Here is an 8564-nt window from a genome sequence, read left to right on the forward strand (position 1 = left end):
AATTCAAACAGCCATATCTCGGGCTGTGGGCCACCTAAAAAAGCAGATTTGGTGGCATTTGAAAGACTGGATTCTACTCTTTCATATGACACCAAAATCACAGTTCTAGCTGTGACAGAACCGAAGATATCACCTGTTGAAACACAGTCGGGAATGGACGCAGTGTACTATATGATCACACTGTGTTGCTGGACAGGGAAGGGGGAGAAGTTGTATGCTGATTGGACAGCGTCATACAGAAAACATTAGCTGCCCAGAGTAAAAAGGAGTCATCTCCTATTTGGCTATTAGAGCTACATTAGTATATATAAATAAATGCTCATAACTTTGCAAATAAACGTTTTTAAAACAAAAAACAACAAATCACACTGTAGTTATCAGCATCACAGCACCTATTAGGCTAGTTAGGAAATTGGGAATTGATAAACTGGTGACAGAGTCCATTTAAGGGACTATATACAGGAGTATGTGACAGAAAATAGTATTATAATTGACAGCAAGCAGAGATTTACTAAGGGCAGAAGTTGTCCAACCAACTTGATTTGTATTTATCAAGAGAAAAATAAAAGTCTGGACAAATGGGATGCTGTAGTTATAGTGATTTATACTCTAAATATTGCTCGCTTTTCAGAGTTGTAAGCCAGGGGCACAGCTGGAAACACTATTATTAATGTAATTAATCAGTGACAAAGAGGATGGAATTGAAATAACTCTTTCTATAGGTGACAAACTTTAATATGTTTCTGGAAGTTCTCTTCTTAAAATAGAACGTTATGAACAGGACTTGAACCTGTGCAGGGAGACCCCATTGGATTTCAAATCCAACGCCTTAACCACTCGGCCATCACAACTTATGTACCCTGACTGTTAAGACTTCTGGCAACTACACCTAAGGGGCTAGCCTAAAATATGAGATCAGTCTTTTGCTCTGAACTGAGCTGTGTGGTAGGACACCGTGAGAAGAAAAGTGCTTTGGTGCTGTGGCTTAGTTGATTAAAGAGCCTGTCTAGTAAACAGGAGATCCTGAGTTCAAATCTCAGCAGTGCCTTGCTATTTGTTGCTTTAGTTTATTCACTTGTTTATTATTTAAGTTTACATAACTAAAGTATATGATGAATCAAATTCTTTATAGGCGATTAAAAATCTATCGGGTTTTTCATTGGTGACAGAGACCCCATGAATGTCATTGAGTTTTCTATAAGTAGTAAGTTCAATACAAAGTAATTATAGACCAGTAAGCTTAACATCCATTGTGGGAAAAACTTTTGAAGAGCTCTTAAAGGGACTCTGTTACCAGTATATCAGGTCCCTAACTCCTAACTAGTCTAATAGGTGCTTTGCTGCTGATAACTACAGGGTGATTTGTAGTAAAAAAATGTTTATTATTTGCAAAGTTATGAGCATTTTCTAAATATGTAATTTAGCCTTTATTAGACATCTGGGAGGTAACAGCAGCAATTCTCCTGAGGTGGAGCTGACTCTCAGCATCTGATGCTGTCCTATCAGCATGAAGCTGCTTCACACACATTGTGAAACTCAAGCTACAGGGAAGGGGGATCAATTCAAACAGCCATATCTCGGGCTGTGGGCCACCTAAAAAAGCAGATTTGGTGGCATTTGAAAGACTGGATTCTACTCTTTCATATGACACCAAAATCACAGTTCTAGCTGTGACAGAACCGAAGATATCACCTGTTGAAACACAGTCGGGAATGGACGCAGTGTACTATATGATCACACTGTGTTGCTGGACAGGGAAGGGGGAGAAGTTGTATGCTGATTGGACAGCGTCATACAGAAAACATTAGCTGCCCAGAGTAAAAAGGAGTCATCTCCTATTTGGCTATTAGAGCTACATTAGTATATATAAATAAATGCTCATAACTTTGCAAATAAACGTTTTTAAAACAAAAAACAACAAATCACACTGTAGTTATCAGCATCACAGCACCTATTAGGCTAGTTAGGAAATTGGGAATTGATAAACTGGTGACAGAGTCCATTTAAGGGACTATATACAGGAGTATGTAACAGAAAATAGTATTATAATTGACAGCAAGCAGAGATTTACTAAGGGCAGAAGTTGTCCAACCAACCTGATTTGTATTTATCAAGAGAAAAATAAAAGTCTGGACAAATGGGATGCTGTAGTTATAGTGATTTATACTCTAAATATTGCTCGCTTTTCAGAGTTGTAAGCCAGGGGCACAGCTGGAAACACTATTATTAATGTAATTAATCAGTGACAAAGAGGATGGAATTGAAATAACTCTTTCTATAGGTGACAAACTTTAATATGTTTCTGGAAGTTCTCTTCTTAAAATAGAACGTTATGAACAGGACTTGAACCTGTGCAGGGAGACCCCATTGGATTTCAAATCCAACGCCTTAACCACTCGGCCATCACAACTTATGTACCCTGACTGTTAAGACTTCTGGCAACTACACCTAAGGGGCTAGCCTAAAATATGAGATCAGTCTTTTGCTCTGAACTGAGCTGTGTGGTAGTACACCGTGAGAAGAAAAGTGCTTTGGTGCTGTGGCTTAGTTGGTTAAAGTGCCTGTCTAGTAAACAGGAGATCCTGAGTTCAAAACTCAGCAGTGCCTTGCTATCAGTTGCTTTAGTTTATTCACTTGCTTATTATTTAAGTTTACATAACTAAAGTATATGATTAATCAAATTCTTTATAGGCAATTAAAAATCTATCGGGTTTTTCATTGGTGACAGAGACCCCATGAATGTCATTGAGTTTTGTATAATTAGTAAGTTCAATACAAAGTAATTATAGACCAGTAAGCTTAACATCCATTGTGGGAAAAACTTTTGAAGAGCTCTTAAAGGGACTCTGTTACCAGTATATCAGGTCCCTAACTCCTAACTAGTCTAATAGGTGCTTTGCTGCTGATAACTACAGGGTGATTTGTAGTAAAAAAATGTTTATTATTTGCAAAGTTATGAGCATTTTCTAAATATGTAATTTAGCCTTTATTAGACATCTGGGAGGTAACAGCAGCAATTCTCCTGAGGTGGAGCTGACTCTCAGCATCTGATGCTGTCCTATCAGCATGAAGCTGCTTCACACACATTGTGAAACTCAAGCTACAGGGAAGGGGGATCAATTCAAACAGCCATATCTCGGGCTGTGGGCCACCTAAAAAAGCAGATTTGGTGGCATTTGAAAGACTGGATTCTACTCTTTCATATGACACCAAAATCACAGTTCTAGCTGTGACAGAACCGAAGATATCACCTGTTGAAACACAGTCGGGAATGGACGCAGTGTACTATATGATCACACTGTGTTGCTGGACAGGGAAGGGGGAGAAGTTGTATGCTGATTGGACAGCGTCATACAGAAAACATTAGCTGCCCAGAGTAAAAAGGAGTCATCTCCTATTTGGCTATTAGAGCTACATTAGTATATATAAATAAATGCTCATAACTTTGCAAATAAACGTTTTTAAAACAAAAAACAACAAATCACACTGTAGTTATCAGCATCACAGCACCTATTAGGCTAGTTAGGAAATTGGGAATTGATAAACTGGTGACAGAGTCCATTTAAGGGACTATATACAGGAGTATGTGACAGAAAATAGTATTATAATTGACAGCAAGCAGAGATTTACTAAGGGCAGAAGTTGTCCAACCAACTTGATTTGTATTTATCAAGAGAAAAATAAAAGTCTGGACAAATGGGATGCTGTAGTTATAGTGATTTATACTCTAAATATTGCTCGCTTTTCAGAGTTGTAAGCCAGGGGCACAGCTGGAAACACTATTATTAATGTAATTAATCAGTGACAAAGAGGATGGAATTGAAATAACTCTTTCTATAGGTGACAAACTTTAATATGTTTCTGGAAGTTCTCTTCTTAAAATAGAACGTTATGAACAGGACTTGAACCTGTGCAGGGAGACCCCATTGGACTTCAAATCCAACGCCTTAACCACTCGGCCATCACAAGTTATGTACCCTGACTGTTAAGACTTCTGGCAACTACACCTAAGGGGCTAGCCTAAAATATGAGATCAGTCTTTTGCTCTGAACTGAGCTGTGTGGTAGTACACCGTGAGAAGAAAAGTGCTTTGGTGCTGTGGCTTAGTTGGTTAAAGTGCCTGTCTAGTAAACAGGAGATCCTGAGTTCAAAACTCAGCAGTGCCTTGCTATCAGTTGCTTTAGTTTATTCACTTGCTTATTATTTAAGTTTACATAACTAAAGTATATGATTAATCAAATTCTTTATAGGCAATTAAAAATCTATCGGGTTTTTCATTGGTGACAGAGACCCCATGAATGTCATTGAGTTTTCTATAAGTAGTAAGTTCAATACTAAGTAATTATAGACCAGTAAGCTTAACATCCATTGTGGGAAAAACTTTTGAAGAGCTCTTAAAGGGACTCTGTTACCAGTATATCAGGTCCCTAACTCCTAACTAGTCTAATAGGTGCTTTGCTGCTGATAACTACAGGGTGATTTGTAGTAAAAAAATGTTTATTATTTGCAAAGTTATGAGCATTTTCTAAATATGTAATTTAGCCTTTATTAGACATCTGGGAGGTAACAGCAGCAATTCTCCTGAGGTGGAGCTGACTCTCAGCATCTGATGCTGTCCTATCAGCATGAAGCTGCTTCACACACATTGTGAAACTCAAGCTACAGGGAAGGGGGATCAATTCAAACAGCCATATCTCGGGCTGTGGGCCACCTAAAAAAGCAGATTTGGTGGCATTTGAAAGACTGGATTCTACTCTTTCATATGACACCAAAATCACAGTTCTAGCTGTGACAGAACCGAAGATATCACCTGTTAAAACACAGTCGGGAATGGACGCAGTGTACTATATGATCACACTGTGTTGCTGGACAGGGAAGGGGGAGAAGTTGTATGCTGATTGGACAGCGTCATACAGAAAACATTAGCTGCCCAGAGTAAAAAGGAGTCATCTCCTATTTGGCTATTAGAGCTACATTAGTATATATAAATAAATGCTCATAACTTTGCAAATAAACGTTTTTAAAACAAAAAACAACAAATCACACTGTAGTTATCAGCATCACAGCACCTATTAGGCTAGTTAGGAAATTGGGAATTGATAAATTGGTGACAGAGTCCATTTAAGGGACTATATACAGGCGTATGTGACAGAAAATAGTATTATAATTGACAGCAAGCAGAGATTTACTAAGGGCAGAAGTTGTCCAACCAACTTGATTTGTATTTATCAAGAGAAAAATAAAAGTCTGGACAAATGGGATGCTGTAGTTATAGTGATTTATGCTCTAAATATTGCTCGCTTTTCAGAGTTGTAAGCCAGGGGCACAGCTGGAAACACTATTATTAATGTAATTAATCAGTGACAAAGAGGATGGAATTGAAATAACTCTTTCTATAGGTGACAAACTTTAATATGTTTCTGGAAGTTCTCTTCTTAAAATAGAACGTTATGAACAGGACTTGAACCTGTGCAGGGAGACCCCATTGGATTTCAAATCCAACGCCTTAACCACTCGGCCATCACAACTTATGTACCCTGACTGTTAAGACTTCTGGCAACTACACCTAAGGGGCTAGCCTAAAATATGAGATCAGTCTTTTGCTCTGAACTGAGCTGTGTGGTAGTACACCGTGAGAAGAAAAGTGCTTTGGTGCTGTGGCTTAGTTGGTTAAAGTGCCTGTCTAGTAAACAGGAGATCCTGAGTTCAAAACTCAGCAGTGCCTTGCTATCAGTTGCTTTAGTTTATTCACTTGCTTATTATTTAAGTTTACATAACTAAAGTATATGATTAATCAAATTCTTTATAGGCGATTAAAAATCTATCGGGTTTTTCATTGGTGACAGAGACCCCATGAATGTCATTGAGTTTTGTATAATTAGTAAGTTCAATACAAAGTAATTATAGACCAGTAAGCTTAACATCCATTGTGGGAAAAACTTTTGAAGAGCTCTTAAAGGGACTCTGTTACCAGTATATCAGGTCCCTAACTCCTAACTAGTCTAATAGGGGCTTTGCTGCTGATAACTACAGGGTGATTTGTAGTAAAAAAATGTTTATTATTTGCAAAGTTATGAGCATTTTCTAAATATGTAATTTAGCCTTTATTAGACATCTGGGAGGTAACAGCAGCAATTCTCCTGAGGTGGAGCTGACTCTCAGCATCTGATGCTGTCCTATCAGCATGAAGCTGCTTCACACACATTGTGAAACTCAAGCTACAGGGAAGGGGGATCAATTCAAACAGCCATATCTCGGGCTGTGGGCCACCTAAAAAAGCAGATTTGGTGGCATTTGAAAGACTTGATTCTACTCTTTCATATGACACCAAAATCACAGTTCTAGCTGTGACAGAACCGAAGATATCACCTGTTGAAACACAGTCGGGAATGGACGCAGTGTACTATATGATCACACTGTGTTGCTGGACAGGGAAGGGGGAGAAGTTGTATGCTGATTGGACAGCGTCATACAGAAAACATTAGCTGCCCAGAGTAAAAAGGAGTCATCTCCTATTTGGCTATTAGAGCTACATTAGTATATATAAATAAATGCTCATAACTTTGCAAATAAACGTTTTTAAAACAAAAAACAACAAATCACACTGTAGTTATCAGCATCACAGCACCTATTAGGCTAGTTAGGAAATTGGGAATTGATAAACTGGTGACAGAGTCCATTTAAGGGACTATATACAGGAGTATGTGACAGAAAATAGTATTATAATTGACAGCAAGCAGAGATTTACTAAGGGCAGAAGTTGTCCAACCAACTTGATTTGTATTTATCAAGAGAAAAATAAAAGTCTGGACAAATGGGATGCTGTAGTTATAGTGATTTATACTCTAAATATTGCTCGCTTTTCAGAGTTGTAAGCCAGGGGCACAGCTGGAAACACTATTATTAATGTAATTAATCAGTGACAAAGAGGATGGAATTGAAATAACTCTTTCTATAGGTGACAAACTTTAATATGTTTCTGGAAGTTCTCTTCTTAAAATAGAACGTTATGAACAGGACTTGAACCTGTGCAGGGAGACCCCATTGGACTTCAAATCCAACGCCTTAACCACTCGGCCATCACAAGTTATGTACCCTGACTGTTAAGACTTCTGGCAACTACACCTAAGGGGCTAGCCTAAAATATGAGATCAGTCTTTTGCTCTGAACTGAGCTGTGTGGTAGTACACCGTGAGAAGAAAAGTGCTTTGGTGCTGTGGCTTAGTTGGTTAAAGTGCCTGTCTAGTAAACAGGAGATCCTGAGTTCAAAACTCAGCAGTGCCTTGCTATCAGTTGCTTTAGTTTATTCACTTGCTTATTATTTAAGTTTACATAACTAAAGTATATGATTAATCAAATTCTTTATAGGCAATTAAAAATCTATCGGGTTTTTCATTGGTGACAGAGACCCCATGAATGTCATTGAGTTTTCTATAAGTAGTAAGTTCAATACTAAGTAATTATAGACCAGTAAGCTTAACATCCATTGTGGGAAAAACTTTTGAAGAGCTCTTAAAGGGACTCTGTTACCAGTATATCAGGTCCCTAACTCCTAACTAGTCTAATAGGTGCTTTGCTGCTGATAACTACAGGGTGATTTGTAGTAAAAAAATGTTTATTATTTGCAAAGTTATGAGCATTTTCTAAATATGTAATTTAGCCTTTATTAGACATCTGGGAGGTAACAGCAGCAATTCTCCTGAGGTGGAGCTGACTCTCAGCATCTGATGCTGTCCTATCAGCATGAAGCTGCTTCACACACATTGTGAAACTCAAGCTACAGGGAAGGGGGATCAATTCAAACAGCCATATCTCGGGCTGTGGGCCACCTAAAAAAGCAGATTTGGTGGCATTTGAAAGACTGGATTCTACTCTTTCATATGACACCAAAATCACAGTTCTAGCTGTGACAGAACCGAAGATATCACCTGTTAAAACACAGTCGGGAATGGACGCAGTGTACTATATGATCACACTGTGTTGCTGGACAGGGAAGGGGGAGAAGTTGTATGCTGATTGGACAGCGTCATACAGAAAACATTAGCTGCCCAGAGTAAAAAGGAGTCATCTCCTATTTGGCTATTAGAGCTACATTAGTATATATAAATAAATGCTCATAACTTTGCAAATAAACGTTTTTAAAACAAAAAACAACAAATCACACTGTAGTTATCAGCATCACAGCACCTATTAGGCTAGTTAGGAAATTGGGAATTGATAAATTGGTGACAGAGTCCATTTAAGGGACTATATACAGGCGTATGTGACAGAAAATAGTATTATAATTGACAGCAAGCAGAGATTTACTAAGGGCAGAAGTTGTCCAACCAACTTGATTTGTATTTATCAAGAGAAAAATAAAAGTCTGGACAAATGGGATGCTGTAGTTATAGTGATTTATGCTCTAAATATTGCTCGCTTTTCAGAGTTGTAAGCCAGGGGCACAGCTGGAAACACTATTATTAATGTAATTAATCAGTGACAAAGAGGATGGAATTGAAATAACTCTTTCTATAGGTGACAAACTTTAATATGTTTCTGGAAGTTCTCTTCTTAAAATAGAA

The 8564-nt window shown here is 38.0% G+C and overlaps 3 non-coding genes across 3 annotated transcripts; all 3 read right to left on the reverse strand.

Annotated features, from left to right (window-relative positions):
- Positions 1-769: 769 nt before the first annotated feature.
- Positions 770-851, reverse strand: TRNAS-UGA (transfer RNA serine (anticodon UGA)). Its single transcript has one exon. It is a non-coding gene; the product is annotated as a tRNA-Ser (tRNA).
- A 1477-nt stretch (positions 852-2328) lies between these two features.
- TRNAS-UGA (transfer RNA serine (anticodon UGA)) lies at positions 2329-2410 on the reverse strand. Its single transcript has one exon. It is a non-coding gene; the product is annotated as a tRNA-Ser (tRNA).
- A 3036-nt stretch (positions 2411-5446) lies between these two features.
- On the reverse strand, positions 5447-5528 carry TRNAS-UGA (transfer RNA serine (anticodon UGA)). Its single transcript has one exon. It is a non-coding gene; the product is annotated as a tRNA-Ser (tRNA).
- Positions 5529-8564: the final 3036 nt, after the last annotated feature.

Source organism: Rhinoderma darwinii, assembly GCF_050947455.1.
Source record: "Rhinoderma darwinii isolate aRhiDar2 chromosome 3 unlocalized genomic scaffold, aRhiDar2.hap1 SUPER_3_unloc_13, whole genome shotgun sequence".
Classification (NCBI taxonomy): Eukaryota; Metazoa; Chordata; class Amphibia; order Anura; family Rhinodermatidae; genus Rhinoderma; species Rhinoderma darwinii.